This window comes from Spermophilus citellus (assembly GCF_964194105.1).
Source record: "Spermophilus citellus genome assembly, chromosome: X".
Taxonomy (NCBI): Eukaryota; Metazoa; Chordata; class Mammalia; order Rodentia; family Sciuridae; genus Spermophilus; species Spermophilus citellus.
The window spans coordinates 89,636,734-89,656,558 of NC_138190.1; positions in this window are offsets into that span (position 1 = coordinate 89,636,734).

Sequence of the window (19,825 nt, forward strand, 5' to 3'; positions counted from 1 at the left end):
CATAGTATGAAACTAAAACAAAAAAAGAATAAATTTCCCTGTGAAGTTATAGGTTTAGTTTTAACAATTGTATAGGCAGAGACAAGTAACACAATGCTTAACTGATTAGGCATATAAAATGCCAGCCCCACTGAATATGGAGAAATAACTGAAAGAATAGATGGTTGCAGAGAATTCTTGAACCATTTTAACTCTAAGTATCAATAGTAAACATGAAAAATGGCTAGTAAAACTATAGACATTTTCATCTTTAGTGCACTCATAAACCTATAATACAGTACAGGAATGCTCCCAGCTTCCATGTTCTATCTAAACAACCAAAGCAAGAATGACCTTTCTTTTTCTTATTTGTAACAGTTGCAATCTGTAAACTTCATACAAATGACCTGACAATTTATTTACCTTACCAGAAGTATAAGTAAATTTTAGCTCTAATTATATATTTCATTAATTCAATAATGAATGTGAATTATTTATGAAATAACTATGCCTTAAAAGTAATGAGTTGAAGCCAGGTGTGGTGGCACATGCCTGTAATCCCAGTGATTTGGGAGACCGAGACAGGAGAATCCCAAATTCAAATCTAGCCTCAGCAATTTGGTGAAGCCCTAAGCAACTAAATGAGACACTGTGTCAATATTTAAAAATTAAAATATAAAGGACAGGGAATATTGCTCAGTGGTTAAGCACCCCTGGGTTCAATCCCTGGTTAAAAAGAAAGAAAATAAAAAGGAAGGAAAGAAAGAAGAAAGGAATAAAGGAAGAAAGAAAGAAAGAAAGAAAGAAAGAAGAGTTGATTTGTAAATACAGTAGTCTTCTTATTAGCAGGGGAGTATTAATGAGTAAGGCACAGAGAATTATATAATTTTCAGTAAAAGTTCATTGGATTTGATTTTATTTTAAAGACATAATGATTGCCAAGATCTATTATTGACAAAGAGAGGTTCCCAGTGGTTCTTAAACCAGGTAATGACTAAAATAAAGGGATGTTTACTAATATGTGGGACATATTTTCATTATCATTGGGAATTATTACAGGCATTTAATGCCCTGGGGCCAAATATATAAAAGTTTTGCAATGCAAACTTCATGAAAATAGTGGTTTCCTGAAGAACATTTTTTCCATAACAATAAAAACATCATCCCTTCCACTACTCTCACTTAAATACGTTTCCAAAATGACATAATTTATTATAAAACATCCTCTCCAAGTCTAACGACAGGAATTGGGAAAAATAATAAAAAGTACAAACAAAGTTAAACACCTCATTATGGAGTCAAAAAGACAAATAACATCCTTAAGGAGTGACTGAAGACAAAACCCAAAGATTCACAGAGAAGCAAGCATAAGGGAAAAATTGTAGATGCCTCCAAGAATATAAAGACCTATTCTACCCCATGAGGCACAACATAGTATTATAAGTAGACAAGAAAGGTCACTATTGCTTGCTCATGCAAACTTAGAAGATGCTAAAAACAATATATTTATATATCCTTCAACTAGATTATAAGTCTCAAATTATTGTTTGGCTGAAACATGGACTTTTTCAGCAATATATTACATCATCTTTCTTTGTCTGTATTAAAGTCTACAAAGGAGGTTATATTTAGATATTTGCTTTACTATACATGTCACATTTTTTCTAAATATTAGCAGCTGCTTTAAAATGTTATAACATCCAGAAGAGAAACAGACTGGGAAAAATGCATTTCAAATATTTTCCTAAGTAAAATCCTCCTGACCAGCCCCCCCCACACACACACACATAAAGAGCATCTTCATATTTTCACCCTTAAGCCAAGGCAAATTAATTCTCAGGACATATTACAGTCATTGTGAAGCTGTTTATTTAGAGACATCCATTAATCTGGGCTTTGGACATCTAGATCTTTCTTATTTCTGTTCGAATATAATATATTGAAATCCAAGTTCACTAAAACTGCCTTTTTTAGGAATATGACAGTTTTTTTAACTTATATTACATAATTTTGCATAAAAAATAAAACCATTATATAAAAGCTGATATTTAATGTATTTGCTAGTGGAAAAATTGGGCTTTGAGAAATATAGATCTTTGAATTATTTTTAAGGAAGATAATAGAATTTGGAAAAAGATACCTGTACTGGGAAAATTTAGATATTTTTCATGTTTTTTAGTCTAAGAGCAGGGGTGAGTCTGTGTTCTATTGGTGACTAAAATTTTGATAAAGATTTTGTCTCACTGACTTGAAAAAATAAAACAGAGTTTGGTACTAGCTTGACAAATGGAAATGAGGGGAGAAGTTCCATATAGGAGTCAGAGGGGAGATCCTCAAATTCTGTGAATCAAAAATAAAGACCAAAAATGTAATGACCAACATACAATTATCAAAGAAGAATTTTACTTTCTAATCTTTAATAGTGTCACAGAGTAACTTTAAACTCCCGATGAAAATACTCCAGGCCACAAAGAATAATAGATTTATACTATATGAAATGTTAGAAAGTATCAGCAGAGTTTTCTTTTTTTTTTTTTTTAGGAAAAAGAAAAAGAAGGTTTATTGCTTTGCTAGCAAAGGAGAAACACAATGGACTCCTGTCCAAGAGGCTGTGGATCTGCCCATCAACATAAACAGGGGGTTTTTCAAGAGGTGATTCAAAGGCTATATTCCACATGTTCTCTGTTGGAGTTGTAATTCACTTGTTAATTTGGGAGACAGACACTTCTGATGCCTTCTCCAAAGTCTAAATTACTTCATTCTTTTGTGGTTGTGTACTCAAGGACACATAAATCTGCCTAAAATGGGGAAAAAAGGTAATCCCGTAGAAAGGTGATCCTGTTTCCCTTGAATTTAGGGAAGGGGAGAGGTTAGAAGAAAAAGGAGAGAGGAAGAGAAAGAAACATGTCCATTTAAAATACAAGTTGCAGTGCCAGAGCAGAAAGAGCTACATTCAAAGAATAATGTAGACTACTGCTACTCTCCCCATAGTCACTTTTTTACACTCCATTTCTATGGAAAAATGGGTGATGACACCTCCAAGCTGCTTCCTGCTGAAAAGGGGCAAAATTGGGGGAAATAACTCAAAGTCATTTTTCTCTGTAAGATGGGGCATGGCCCCTAAGTGTATTTATATCCAAGCAGTACAGAGATTCACAGTGGCAGATATCAGGTAACTAAACAAGGCATATATAGAGCAGGGACCATATAAGACAACAATAAACAAGACAACAAAGCATTAACTTTTCTAAACAATTAGCACAAAAGCAATTAGTATTTAAGCCACTCTCTGTAAATCAAGAAGACAGTAACCCAAAATTATATCAGTGGAAACCAGATACAGTTTATCAATTTAAGAGGTTAGGAAGACTTGTAGGTTTAGGAGATTGGGCTCAAATTAAACTCAGAATAAACTTACACATCTCAGGTCCTTTGTGATCATTATTATTACGCAATCCCACGCAAGAACACTTTCTCTATAGCCTCCAACTTTACTTACTTTTGGTAAGGCTGAAACAAGTGTAAATCTTAAGTTACATTAAAAAATTGTTTTCCCTCCTAAATGTACACATAGGAGTAGGCTTAGGCTGTTATCTCTTTCCAAGTGTTTAAGACCAAATTGGTCAAAACTGACCTTGTTCTTATGTAGTCTTAAAAGTCAACTGAAATTCTTCAGAGATCACTATTTGGGGTGTGTATGAAGCCTCTTTGCTCCTTTAGCTTTCAGCTACCAGTGGTGCCATCTGCTAGGGTAGGTGTGGTCCAGGTGACCATATGCGGCTTCTCTCAAAAGCATCAAGGACATTTTTGTCTCCAATGACCCTCCTCTTCACAGAAGGTGCACTGGTTGGCTTCATATTCTCTAGGATGCTCTTGATGATGCAATCACAGATTGCGTGACTCACTAGAGTTGCAGGACCCAGAGAGTGGTCCTATTATTTTCTGCATCCTGGCTGACCTTAGAGAATGAGGGCCAAATGTTGGCTGCTTTTTTCTTGGCCCTTTTACTTTCTTAACTTTGGTCTCCAAGTTATAGGTTTAAGCAACAAGTAAGAGAGTTTCACCAGAATAAAAGAGGGAGTAACAGGTTATAACTTCAATATATATAAGTTTACTGTCACCCCTTTCCTTTAATTGGGGATAATATTAACATTGGAAGTCAGCATTATTTACTATCTGTCTTATAGATTATGGCTTATTATCTCAAATTAACTCAAGTTGTTTTATTAGAAGCAGTGCCTCTTCAAAACACAGACAACAGTTATAGTTTACAGAGAAAATATAAATTAAAATTAGCAGAGCAAAAAATATTCAACTTGTGAACCAAGAAAAACTGTTTTTATAATCTTAAACCTTTACTTAGTTATATATTATATCCCCTGTTTATTTTGAAATCACAGCAATTTTACAACATAATTATATCTTTTGAACACAACTCTAAATGAGCTCAAGTCTAGCCTATTTCTGAGCCATTCTAAAATGGAGTAACATGAGAGACAGAGTCTTATCTCAGGTAAGGCAGGGCTCTTGAAAAATAACACAAAAGAACATTAAATGAAAAATGTGAATCAAAGAAAGGCTAAAAGAACTTTTAACACTCTTTCTGGAAACAATTACATAATGCTTCCATATTTTACAATATCACCTTTAAACACATCAGGATCTCATAATGACCTTCCAAAAATACATTTAAATACCTATTTCAGGTTGTTGCATTGATCTCACTCATTAAAAGAATAAAAAGTCAATAAGTAAATGACCTAACATTACATTTTAAAGCCCTTGATAAAGAAGAACAACTCAACACCAAAATTAGTAGAAGATAGTAAATAATTAAATCAAGACTAAAATCAAGGAAATTAAAACAAAAGAAACAATTAAAAAATTGACAAAACAAAAAGCTAATTCTTTAAAAAAGTAAATAAAATTGATAAACTCTTAGTTACCCTAATTAAAAGAAGAGAGAAAACTCAAATTACTAAAATTAGTGATGAAAAACAGGATATCATGACAGAAATTAATGAAATACAGAAGATAATTAGAAGCTGTTGAAAATTTATAATACATTAAAATAAAAAATCTTGAAGACACTGACAAATTTCTAGAGGCATATGATATGAATTAGGAGGAAATACACTATTTAAACAGATAAATTTCAAGCAAGATAATAGAAGATGTCATCAAAAGCCTACCAAAAAAAAAAAAAAGGCAGGAAGAGATAGATTCTCACCCGAGTTCTACAAGACCTTCAGAGAATAATTAATACCAATACTCCTCAAATTACTCTATGAAGTAGAAAATGAGGGAACCTTTTCTAATTCATTCTATGAACCTAGTGTCACCCTGATACCAACACCAGGCAAATACACATAAAGGAAAACTTTAGATTAATGTCTCTAATGAACATAGAAACAAAAATCCTCAATAAAATTCTGGCAAATCACGTATAAAAACATAAACAATAAATGCAGCATGATCAACTGGCTTTTATCCCAGGGATGCAAGTTTGGTTCAACATATAGAAGTCAAGAAATATAATTCATCACATCAATAGACTGAAAGACATGAAACATAAGATTACCTCAATAGATATATAGAGCACATTTGACAAAATACAACACTTATTCATGTACAAAACTCTAGAAACATACCTCAACATTGTAAAAGCTATGTATGCTAAGCCCAAAGCCAACATCATGCTAAATGTAGAAAAATAGAAAGAATTCTCTCTAAAAAACTGGAACAAGGTACAGAATCCCTCTTTCACCATTTCTATTCAAGATAATCCTTTAAACTCTGGCTAGAGCAATCAGAGAGATGAAAGAAATTTAAAAAATACACATAGGTACAGAAAAAAACAAATCATCACTATTTACTGATGACATTATCCTATATTCAAAAGATTTAATAAATTCCACCAGAAAACTTCTAGAATTAATAAATTTAGCAAAATAGCAGGAAATAAAATCAACACATATTAGTCAAATGCATTTCCATATTTTCGTACATAAACAATGAATCCACTGCAAGAGAAATTAAGAAAACCACACATTCACAATAGAATTTAAAAAAAAATGGGACTCAATCTAACAACAGAGGTGAAAGACCACTACAATAAAAACTACATAATATTAATGAAAATAACTGAAGAAGATCTTAGAAGATAAAAAAAAGTCTCCCATGCTCTTGGATAGGCAGAATTAACATAGTCCAAATGGTCGTACTGCCAAAACTGTTATACAGATTTAATGTAATCCCTATTAAAATCTCAATGATAGTCTTTTTTTTTCTTTTTTTTTATTGGTTGTTCAAAACTTTACAAAGCTCTTGACATATCATACTTCATACATTAGATTGAAGTGGGTTATGAACCCCCAATTTTACCCCAAATGCAGATTGCAGAATCACGTCGGTTACACATCCACAATTTTACATAATGCCCTATTAGTAATTGTTGTATTCTGCTACCTTTCCTATCCCCTACTATCCCCCCTCCCCTCCCCTCCCTTCTTCTCTCTCTACCCCATCTACTGTAATTCATTTCTCTCCTTGTTTATTTTCCCATTCCCTTCCCAACCTCTTATATGTAATTTTGTATAGCAATGAGGGTCTCCCTTCATTTCCATGCAATTTTCCTCATCTCTCCCTTTCCCTCCCATCTCATGTCACTGATTAATGTTACTGTTTTCTTCCTACTCTTCCTCCCTGCTCTGTTCATATTTGCTCTCATTATATCAAAGAAGACATTTGGCATTTGTTTTTTAGGGATTGGCTAGCTTCAGTGAGCATAATCTGCTCTAGTGCCGTCCATTTCCCTGCAAATTCTATGATTTTGTCATTTTTTATTGCTGCATAGTACTCCATTGTGTATAGATGCCACATTTTTTTATCCATTCATCTACTGAGGGGCATCTGGGTTGGTTCCACAGTCTAGCAATTGTGAATTGTGCTGCTATGAACATCGATGTGGCAGTATCCCTGTAGCATGCTCTTTTAAGGTCTTCAGGGAATAGTCCGAGAAGGGCAATAGCAGGGTCAAATGGTGGTTCCATTCCCATCTTTCCCAGGAATCTCCAAACTGCTTTCCAAATTGGCCGCACCAATTTGCAGTCCCACCAGCAATGTACAAGTGCACCCTTTTCTCCACATCCTCGCCAGCACTTGTTGTTGTTTGACTTCATAGTGGCTGCCAATCTTAGTGGAGTGAAATGGTATCTTAGCGTGGTTTTGATTTGCATTTCTCTGACTGCTAGAGATGGTGAGCATTTTTTCATGTACTTGTTGATTGATTGTATATCCTCCTCTGAGAAGTGTCTGTTCAGGCCCTTGGCCCATTTGTTGATTGGGTTATTTGTTATCTTATTGTCTATTTTTTTGAGTTCTTTGTATACTCTGGATATTAGGGCTCTATCTGAAGTGTGAGGAGTAAAAATTTGTTCCCAGGATGTAGGCTCCCTATTTACCTCTCTTATTGTTTCTCTTGCTGAGAAAAAAAAACTTTTTAGTTTAAGTAAGTCCCATTTGTTGATTCTTGTTATTAACTCTTGTGCTATGGGTGTCCTATTAAGGAATTTGGAGCCTGACCCCACAATCTGTAGATCGGAGCCAACTTTTTCTTCTATCAGACGCAGAGTCTCTGGTTTGATATCAAGCTCCTTGATCCATTTTGAGTTAACTTTTGTGCATGGCGAGAGAAAGGGATTCAGTTTCATTTTGTTGCATATGGATTTCCAGTTTTCCCAACAACATTTATTGAAGATGCTATCCTTCCTCCATTGCATGCTTTTAGCCCCTTTATCAAATATAAGATAGTTGTAACTTTGTGGATTAGTCTCTGTGTCCTCTATTCTATACCATTGGTCCACCCGCCTGTTTTGGTACCAGTACCATGCTGTTTTTGTCACTATTGCTCTGTAATATAGTTTGAAATCTGGTATCGCTATACCGCCTGATTCACACTTCCTGTTTAGAATTGCTTTTGCTATTCTGGGTCTTTTATTTTTCCATATGAATTTCATGATTGCTTTGTCAATTTCTACAAGATATGTCGTTGGGATTTTGATTGGCATTGCATTAAACCTATAGAGAACTTTTGGTAATATCGCCGTTTTGATGATGTTAGTTCTGCCTATCCATGAACAGGGTATGTTTTTCCATCTTCTAAGATCTTCATCAACTTCTCTCTTTAGGGTTCTGTAGTTTTCATTATATAAATCTTTCACCTCTTTTGTTAGGTTAATTCCCAAGTATTTTATTTTTTTTGAGGATATTGTGAATGGAGTGTTTTTCCTCATTTCCGTTTCAGAAGTTTTGTCGCTGATATACAGAAATGCCTTTGATTTATGCGTGTTGATTTTATATCCTGCCACTTTGCTGAATTCATTTATTAGTTCTAGTAGTTTCTTTGTAGACCCTTTTGGGTCTACAAAGTATAGAATCATGTCATCATGTCATCTGCAAATAGTGATAATTTAAGTTCTTCTTTTCCAATTTTTATGCCTTTAATTTCTTTCGTCTGTCTAATTGCTCTGGCCAGTGTTTCGAGAACTATATTGAATAGAAGTGGAGATAGAGGGCATCCCTGTCTTGTTCCGGATTTTAGAGGGAATGCCTTCAACTTTTGTCCATTCAGAATGATGCTAGCCTGAGGCTTAGCATAGATAGCTTTTAAAATGTCAAGGTAATTTCCTGTTATCCCTAATTTTTCTAATGTTTTGAACATAAAGGGATGCTGTACTTTGTCAAATGCTTTCTCTGCATCTATTGAGATGATCATATGGTTCTTATCTTTAAGTCTATTTATGTGGTGAATAACATTTATTGATTTCCGTATGTTGAACCATCCTTGCATCCCAGGGATGAATCCTACTTGATCATGGTGCACAATTTTTTTGATGTGTTTTTGTATTCAATTCGCCAGAATTTTATTGAGGATTTTTGCATCTAGGTTCATTAGAGATATTGGTCTGTAGTTTTCTTTCTTTGAGGTGTCTTTGTCTGGTTTCAGAATCAGGGTGATGTTGGCCTCATAGAATGAATTTGGAAGAGCTCCCTCTTTTTCTATTTCCTGAAATAACTTGAAAAGTATTGGTATTAATTCTTTTTTAAAGGTTTTGTAAAGCTCTGCTGTATACCCATTCGGTCCTGGGCTTTTCTTGGTTGGTAGTCTTTTGATGGCTTCTTCAATTTCATCCATTGATATTGGTCTGTTCAAATTGTGTGTATCCTCCTGACTCAGTCTGGGTAAATCATATGACTTAAGAAATTTATCGATGTCTTCACTATCTTCTATTTTGTTGGAATATAGGTTTTCAAAATAATTTCTAATTGTCTTCTGTATTTCTGTAGCATCTGTTGTGATATTGCCTTTTTCATCCCGTATGTTAGTAATTTGAGTTCTCTCTCTTCTTCTCTTCGTTAGCATGGCTAAAGGTCTGTCAATCTTATTTATTTTTTCGAAGAACCAACTTTTAGTTTTGTTAATTTTTTCAATAGTTTCTTTTGTTTCAATTTCATTGATTTCCGCTCTGATTTTAATTATTTCTAGCCTTCTGCTACATTTGCTGTTGTTTTGCTCTTCCTTTTCCAGGGCTTTGAGATGAAGTGTGAGCTCCTTTATTTGTTGTTTTTTTCTTTTTTTGAGGAATGACCCCCAGGCGATGAATTTTCCTCGTAAAACTGCTTTCATTGTGTCACATAAATTCCGATATGTTGTGTCTGTATTTTCATTTATCTCTAAGAATTTTTTGATTTCCTCCTTTATGTCTTCTGTAACCCATTGATCATTCAGTAACATATTGTTCATTTTCCATGTGATGTAGGATTTTTCCTTCCTTCTTTTATCATTGATTTCCAGTTTCATTCCATTATGATCAGATAAAATGCATGGTATTATCTCCACCCCTTTATATTTACTGAGGGTTGCCCTATGGCATAATATATGGTCTATTTTTGAGAAGGATCCATGTGCTGCTGAGAAAAAAGTATATCCATTTGATGATGGTTGATATACTCTATATATGTCAGTTAAGTCTAGGTTATTGATTGTGATATTGAATTCTGTAGTTTCTTTATTCAATTTTTGTTTGGAGGATCTGTCCAATGGTGAGAGAGGTGTGTTGAAGTCACCCATAATTATTGTCTTGTGGTCTATTTGATTCTTGAACTTGAGGAGAATTTGTTTTATGAATGTCGCAGCACCATTGTTTGGTGCATAAATATTGATAATTGTTATGTCTTGTTGGTGAATGGTTCCTTTTAACAGTATATAATGATCTTCTTTATCCCTTTTGATTAACTTAGTCTTGAAGTCGATTTTATTCGATATGAGGATGGCCACTGCTGCTTGCTTACGAGAACTGTGTGCGTGGTATATTTTTTCCCATCCTTTCACCTTCAGCCTGTGTATGTCTTTTCCAATCAGATGTGTCTCCTGGAGGCAGCATATTGTTGGATTTGTTTTTTTAATCCATGATACCAGCCTATGTCGCTTTATTGGAGAGTTTAGGCCATTAACATTCAGAGTTACTATTGATATATGGTTTGAACTTCCATCCATGTTTGATTATTTATCCTTTCTTTTTTTAAAAAAAAAATTATTTTGTTTCTCTGTGATTATCTTTCCCCTCGCCCACTGTCTGTATTGAGGCACTTCCCACTGATGGTTTTGGTTATTGTTTTTCATTTCTTCCTCATGTAGTGTTTTGCTCAAAATGCTTTGCAATGCTGGTTTTCTGGCTGCAAATTCTTTTAACTTTTGTTTATCATGAAAGATTTTTATTTCGTTGTCATACCTGAAGCTTAATTTTGCTGGATACAGAATTCTTGGTTGGCATCCATTGTCTTTCAGTGTTTGAAATACATTGTTCTATGACCTTCTTGCTTTCAGTGTCTGTGATGAAAAATCCGTTGTTAACCGTATTGGTTTACCCCTAAATGTACTCTGTCTCCTTCTCTTGTAGCTTTTAACATTTTCTCTTTGTTCTGTATATTGGATATCTTCATAACAATGTGTCCTGGCGTTGGTCTACTGTGATTTTGTGTGCTCGGTGTCCTGTATGCATCTTCAATTTGTATATCTGTTTCCTTTTTTATTTCTGGAAAGTTTTCTGTAATTATTTCATTCAGCAGGTTTCTCATTCCCTTGGTTTGAATCTCTGTACCTTCTTCTATCCCGATGACTCGTAAGTTTGGTTTCTTCATGTTATCCCATAACTCTTGGATGTTTTTCTCGTGATTTTTTACCAGCCTTTCTGAGTTGGCTAGACTCTTTTCAAGATGGTATATTTTGTCTTCATTATCTGACGTTCTGGTTTCTACTTGCTCCACTCTGTTAGTGATACTCTCAATTGAGTTTTTAATTTGGTTTATCGTTTCCTTCATTTCTAGAATTATTGTTTGATTATTTTTTATAATCTCTATCTCCTGATTAAGATGCTTAACTTCTTCTTTTAGCTGTTTATGTAATTCCTTCTCAATGTGTTCTTTCGCTGCTTGAATTTGCTGTCTTGTATCCTCTTTAAGGTTCCATTCCATCTGTCTAAGGTGTTCCTTGAGGTCTTTGTATGACCATTTTTCTGATGACTCTAGGTCCTCCTGAATATTTAGGCTGTCCTGCATTGTTTGTACTCCTTTTCTTCCTTATTTCTTGAAGCTGCTCATGTTGCTTCTTGTTCTGTTTGACTGCTGAGTTACTGCTTATTCCTACAAATTTATTTGATGCTTGGGAGGAAAGGTATTAGAAGGGAAGGGAAGAAGTCACTAAGGAGAATGAGAGTAGGCAGGTAGAATTCAAGGAAGGGGGGATAAGTAAAATGAAAAGACAAAAGAAGAAAGAAGTAGGAACTAAAAAAGAAAAAAAAATTTAAAAAATATTTAAAAAAAATAATAATAATAATTAAAAAAAATTAAAATTAAAATTAGAAGAGAAAGAAGAAGAAAAAAAAGAAGAAAGAAAAAAAACAAGATATAAAAATGAAGATGAAAGAAAAACCCAAATCAAAAAAAAAAAAAACTAATAAATGCCGTCTTAGATTTTGATTAACGTATCTTCCACTAGGTGTCGCTGTGCCCACCAGGCCAAGTCTCTCCTGTCAGTACGCGGGAACCAATCAGTGTGCAGCAGCTCCTCCCAGACTGGGCGAGTCTCCAATCCTGAGTGCCTAGGGCCTCCTCTTGTGTCCAATCACTTCTACTTTTCCTCTAGCCAGGCCCCTCTCACCACAATACTGGCTACAGGCCAGGTCTGCTGCTCCCGGGAGCCCTGTTTTCATGAACGACTGGGCACACTCCTCCAGATTGCCATTCCCTCAGACCCTAAGTTTGTAGAGCTTGGGGCTGAGAATCCTCAGCGAATTTTACTTGCCCTCCAGTAGCCACTCCCCCGTAGCTGGTGCAAGAGGCCTCAGCAGTCAGCCCTGGCGGGAGCGGCAGTCCCACACCACCTCTGACTCCCTCGGGCTGACTGTAGCACTCACGGGAGAGCTGGGAGGGGCCCTTAAGGTTTCCCCAATGTGTGGAGAGGGAAAGCCAGGGGTCCACACACCTGTAGCAGCAGGCTTCAATGAAGTTATCTCCACCGCCGCAGTCCCGCGACGCCAGCCCTCCTCCACAGTGGTGTCCCCCGCAAACGACGACAGTTCGCCTCCCCCTGCCGGGCAACCAACGCAACGGGCGGGTCCCCACTGTCACTCCCAAGCCCCTCCTGGACCCTGCGGCCACTACCCACGAAGGCCCGGCAGGCATCCTCCTCCGTAGGATGTGAAGGGCTGACCAGCCGCCTCAGCCGGATGGATTAATGCCGAGTCGCAGCTGTCTGTCTCAGCTTTTCAGACGCGGCGGCATGGGGCGCGGAGCTCAGAGAGGCTTACTCACTTCCCGCCGCCATCTTCCTCTTCTCGCTATTTCGGGATGATGGCGGGGTGCTAGCTCGCTCTCTCCGGTTTGTCTCAGCCTCAGGCTCCCACGCCTCTCTCCGCATGGCCTCCACAGCCAGCGCTGCCCTGGTCGCTCTCTCCGCCCCCGGCGTTCCCGGCTTCTAGCCGCACCGCGGCCTGGTCCGTGTCTTTCTGGCTCGCGGCTCCAGCGGCGCCCGGGGCCGGGGAGGCAACAGCCCCTCTCCGGCAAGTACCGCAGTCCCCGGGCCCCGAGTCCCGGCGGCCACAAACTGACACTTCTAATAGACCTACCAATTCCCGGCGGGACCCCTCTTCATGGAATTTTGCTAGAAGTTCCTCGGTATGTAGACTGCCGCTGTTCCAAAGGGTCTTTTTGATCCCATTAATGTGGAGACATTAGAATTGCTGCTTCCTCCTCGGCGGCCATGTTCCAACCCTCTCAATGATAGTCTTTATAGAACTAGGAAAAATAATCATGAAATTTATTTGCAAACATAAGTGACCCAGAATAGACTGGATAAAGCAATCCACAGCAAGAAGAGTGAAGCAGAAGACATCACAATATGAGACCTTAAAATATACTACAGAGGAAAAGCAACAAAAGTGGCATGATATTGGTACCAAAATGAAGATGTAAACCAATGGTACAAAATAGAAGACACAGAGTCAAACCCAAATATATATGGTTATCTCATACTAGACAAAGGCACCATAAACATACATTGGAAAAAAGATTGCCTCTTCAACAAATGGTGCTAGAAAAAACTGGAAATCCATATGTAGCAAAACAAAATTAAACCTTTTTCTCTCACTTTGCATAAAAATTAACTCAAAGTGATCATAGGTTTTAGACACTAGAACAGAGACCCCATGCCTAACAGAAAAAAAAGTAGGCCCAAATCTTCATCATGTTGGCTTAGGACCTGACTTCCTTAACCAGACTTCTAAAGCACAAGAAATAAAATCAAGAATTAATTAATGGAATGGTTAGAAACTGAACTGCTTATATTTAGGAAAGGAAACAATAATGTAATAAGAGATGCAACAGAATGAGAAAAAATCTTCAGTACATGCATCTCAGATAGAGCACTAATTTTCAGGATATATAAAAAACCTAACTCAAAAAACTCAACACCAAAAAAGAAATAATCCAATCAATAAATGAGCTAAGGAACTGAACAAACACTTCACAGAAGAGGAAATACAATTGATCAACAAATATATGAAAAGATGTTCACCATCTCTAGCAATTAGACAAATTCAAATAAAACCTACTCTAAGGTTTTACCTAATTCCTGTTGGTATGGGAATTATCAAGATTACAAGTAATTATTAGTGTTGGCGAAGATGTGGGGAAAAAAAGTATACTCATACATTGCTGCAATGTAGGACTGCAAATGAGTGTAAACACTCTGGAAATAAGTATGGAGATTCCTCAGAAAACTTGAAATGGAACTAACATTTGACCCAGCTATTCCACTCCTCTGTTATACTCAAAGGACTTAAAATCAGCATACAAAAGTGATGCAGCCACACCAATGTTTATAGCAGTTTAACTCACTACAGCTAAATTGTGCAACCAACCTAGATTTCCTTCAACAGGTTAATGGATAAAGAAAATGTGGTACATGTACCCAATGGACTATTACTCAGCTTTAAAGAAGAATGAAATTATGGCATTTGCATGTAAATGAGTGTAACTAAGAATATCATGATAGATGAAATAACCCATTCCCCCAAAAAATGAAAGACCTAATGTTTTCTCTGATAAGCAGTTGCTGATCCATAGTGGGTGGGGGTAGGGAAGAATGAAGGAAGTTTGGATTTGCAGATAAGAGTGAGAGGAGGGGTGGGACAGTGAGGATTGGAAAGTTGGTAGAATGAGACAGACATTATTACCTTATATACATGTATGATTGCACTACTGGAGTGACTGTGCACCATGTACATACAGCCAGAGGAATGAGAAGGTTTGCTCCATTTGTGTATAATATATCAAAATGCATTCTACTGTGATGTATAACTAATTAGAACAAATTTTTAAAGATGTGTTTTATTTAAAAAACTAAAATAAGTAAATTCCTATTTAAATGTGAAGAGTGATAAAGTTGTATATATGACTTACTGAAAACAGGATATTTGATCCAGCTATAAAATATCAAATGACATGAATATATACCAACCAACATTGTTATTTGTATGCAAATCTGAAACCATTGCTACAGATAATTTTAGTTTCAAGAACAACATCTTTATAAGGTGCTGTCTCCTAATTTTTGCATTTAACTAATTTTAACTTTTAGTGTAGAATTTAGAATCTATATTGTATGGTAACAATAATCTCAGGTCTGCATGGGTTAGAAAAATCAAAGACAACCTTAAATAAACATTTAGGAGACTGTGTTCATGATCAGGAATTGACTTAGTCAAAGCAAGCAGATATGAAACAGGAATTCAAATGATAGTGTGGACCTTCTATTTCAGATACAATGTATAAAAGAGAACACTTATTGATTATCTTGCTGGCAAACTTGCATAAGTTTTCATTTTATACATTTTTACATATAATTTAGACATGCCTTAGACAGATATAGTTCTCAGATGCATACATATATCTAGTCACATATATTTAGGGTGTCAACTATATTGTTATAACCCAAATAACTGTTTTATTAACCAGTTAAAAAGTTATCATTTAAGACATTTAAGACATTAGGTACAAGTCCTAATTTCTTCAAGACTTAGTTTCTGCAAGTAATAAAATCAAACATATACAATAAAATTATTATTACCTATCAAAAAATTATCTTAATAGATAATAGCAGATCAATGTTTTAGACTTTGCTTTATATCAGTACATAAGAACTTTAACTGACTGTACAAATTACAGCCAATTTAATGACAAACACAAACTTTTTAAGATTTACCTTCTGCAAAACTTCCACAACATATTTGAACATTCACAACTTCTTTACTTTCTTAGTTTTGGGTGCTTTCATCGTGGACTTTAGCATAAAAATATAACTTTAATAGACAAAATACTTTCTCATTCAAAAACATTTCTTTTAACTTAATTTTCCATACTAAAATATTTCCATACTTATAACTTTTTTATCTTATTTAGTTTCAGTCTCTTTCTTAAATTCATACTCTGAAAGAATACTTATAAATATTATCTGCACATGTAATTTACACATCAAATTTCATCCCAGGAGAAAGATCAGATTATATATATATAATATACAAAAAAACTGTCTCTTAATCTTTTCTCCCCCAGGTGGTATACAAATAAGGGGTTGAAGCACAGGTTAAATTTGAGCCTGACCTGACTGCTTTATCATTATTATGATGTCATCAATGTTAAGTGAGTTACCCACTGTCAATTGTACCCAGAGGCTCCTTTGGGTCCTTTTTCTTATACTATGCATATTGATATGGAGTGGAGGAAGCCGGCCCTTTCCATCCTTTTATTTTGGCTTCCTTGAAGATTCACTTGCAGAAGCTGCCTACAAAAAATGTGTTGGCCTTACTTTTTGTTTTTCTTTTTGTTGTTGTTGTTTTTGTTTTATTCTTTTTTGGTGTAGCATTTAGTTTGATGGGATACTGTTATTGCAATAATTGCTTTGTCTTAGTGATGTATATCTCCTGGTGAATTGGGGTGCCCTTTCAGATCTTAAATGGGGTGGCTAGTCTTTTCCTCAGGTCATAAATTAAGAGTTCAGAAACCCATGGTCACATCCTTTGTGGCCAGCAGTCTCCACACCCCATGGGCAAAAGGTGCTGGAGTGCAGGTCAGAGGCAAGCTTCTCTTAAGCCATTTTTCTGTAGCTCAGGCAGCTTTTGTGGTAGGTTTTTTTTTTTTTTTTCAACCTTAGGGTTAGTGTCCTTGACCCACAGTGAGATTATCTGAAGTTGCCTGGGACCAAGATGAGAAATAGTGCTGAGATTGCCAACACTGTGGTTAAAAGGTTTAAATATTTTTAACACTTTTTTTTCTGGTGTCCTTCTATCCTTGCACACCAGAGGAAATACCTTTAGGACCTTCAACTTAGTTCCTAATGGTTCAGACCCCTTATCTTGCAACTGGGTAAATGTCTATACATAGAGAATCTCTTACATACACTTTACTCCTGACAGACCAGCTTCAACACCAAGATTGTATTATAATCCAGAAAAAAAAATATTCAAGGCCAGATTGTGCCTCAGGATACTATCTTTCTCTTAGACTGTTTTATACCTGTAGGTAGCCCATTCAGTCAAGATCTCTCTGATCAAGAGGCTACTGGTAAGATCAATACAGCACAGCCCACATATTTAAAGTCTAGCAACAGATAGAAAAAATAAAAACACAGATGAATAGAGGATAACTGAAACCAGGGCTGACAGATGGGAACCTTTAAAAGATATATACTGGCACAAATTCCTTCCACTTACTTTACCCTTGACAGACCTACTCCAAGTGCGGGATTGTATAATAATCTAGAAAGCTATTAAAAAACCAGATGGTTAGAGTGAAACATCATAGACAGGCTTATGCCTATAGGTGGTCCTTCAACTTATTTTACCTCCAACAGATCAACTCCAACTGCAAGAATGTACAAAAACAAACAAAACAAAACAAAACAAAAAAACAGAAAAAGAGACAATGAGAGAAGAGCCCCAAAACCATGGCTGACAGATGGGAACCTGAAAATTCAGCAGCCATAATATTTACCAAGAGACTAACTATGAGAAGAATGCAATAAGGGCCACATCTTAAATTTCACCTTTATGTGTATTGATAATGCCAATTCTAAAAATTAATAAATAAATAGAAGAAAAAACAGTATAATTGAGGGAGTAATCTTGAGGGAGAAAGAAAAAGAGAAATTTCAAGGGACTGAAATGAAGCAAACAATATTCTATGTATGCACAATTATGTCAAAACTAACCCCATAATGATGTTGTATTATGTTGTACTAATAAAAACATACAAGGGGAAAATAATAGATGTTATATAAAAATTACTTGAAGAAAGAAGGAAAATTAAAGATATTCAGATCAATGAAAATAAAATCAATGTATTTACATCATATTTCCCTACAAGAAATAATAAAAATATTTTTTTTTCTGGATGAAGGTCAGTGATACCAGTTGGAAACTCAGAATGTGAGGCAGGAATAAAAACCAGTAGAAGTGGAAATTATGTAGAAAAATATGAAAGAACTATCTTTTCCTTTTAATTTCCTTGAAATATGTATGGCTATTTAAGGCAAATGTTAAAAAACATTTTATTGAAGGATTTATAACTTATTTAGATGTTATGCACAAAGCAGAATTTGTCAACCTATGGCTCATGCACCACATCCAGTCTGCTATGAATTTTTGTATAGTCTATGAGCTAATAATGATTTTATATTTACATTTTTAATTCCTGAAACTGACACTGCCAGTTATTGATTACTGCAATGAGTTCTATTGAAGTATAACATTAGAGAATCACTTTGATGCAAGCATATAAAGCAAGGTTTATTTAAAAAGGGGTAACAGAATTCTCCCTGGAGGGAGAAGGGTATCCTGGTATCCCAAGAAGTGAGGTGTTCAGCCTTTTTAAATGTCCCAGGATTTCTTTTCTTCCCTTGCTCTCTTCCCTTTATCTTTTTTCCTTCGTGCATATAAGACTAGGCCCAGAAAACGCTCAGTGGAATAACAAAAAGTTAGAAAACAGGTGGGTTGAAGGGACAAGGGAAGAGTGATCCAGGCAGGAGGGGGCCCAGGTCAAATTGATTAGCAACTTTTACAAATCCCTGTAGGAAGGGAGAATTACTGGGGCTGGTTACTCTTGGCAACAGGTTGGAGCAGGGGCACATTCTTGATAAGGGTGGAGGAAGAGCTCTCAAGGAATTAACATTTCAGTTCTACCATTCTCTGGATCTACCCCTTGACTATCTGCCTGTCTAATTCTGACTTCAAAAGAATATTTTGTGACACGTGAAAATTATATGAAATTCGAATTTCAATGATCATGAATATAGTTTTATTGGAACTCAGCCATATTCATTTATTTATGTATCATCTACCACATTTTGGGTACTATTTCCTTTCATATTCAAAATTTAACTTAAAATGAATCATACTACTAAACATAAAACTAAACATAGTACTTACACTCCAAAATATCTGGAAGAAATCAGTAGAATATTTTTGTAACTTGTGGGTCAAAAAGGATTAGTATAACAAAAAGGGGGGGCACAGAAGCAATAATCATAAAAGAAAATGGGTTTCATCCATTTTTGTGTGTGTGCCAGGGATTGAACCCAAGGTTGCTTTTCCACTGAGTGACATCTCTATCCCTTTATATTTTTTATTTTAATATATTTGTTTTTGCCTTTTCCAGCTTTTTAGAGGCCTCTTTCAGTTATGATCTCGTGATCACTTTCTCCATGTTTAAGGCCAACAGTATAGCAACTTTAAATCTATCTATCATCTACCTCATCTCTACCTCCCTGGTCACATTCTCTGACTCTATCCTTCTGACTCCCTGTTACAAGAATTGTTATGATTAAATTGTGTCCACTGAAACATCTATAATAACCTTCTACTCTTAAATCTTTAACTTAATTGCAACTGTAAAGTTCCTTTTTCCATGTAAGATATTTTTTTTTTATTTTCATTTTCTTTTTTTTTATTGCTTCTTCAAAACATTACAGAGCTCCATGTAAGATATTAATGGGCTTTGGGCATTAGAATATAGACATCTTGGAGGGTCATTACTCTGTCTTCCACAAAACAAACAGTCCTGTATATTCAAACAGGCAACTTAGAAATTAAGATATAAGAATGAATAGCCCATATGTAAATAAAAAGATTGTGAATGTCTTTACTGTTTACAAAATTTCAAATCAAAAGTACAGTGAGATATCATTACTTGAACCCTAGAATGTGCAAAAATTAAGTCTGACAGTACAGGA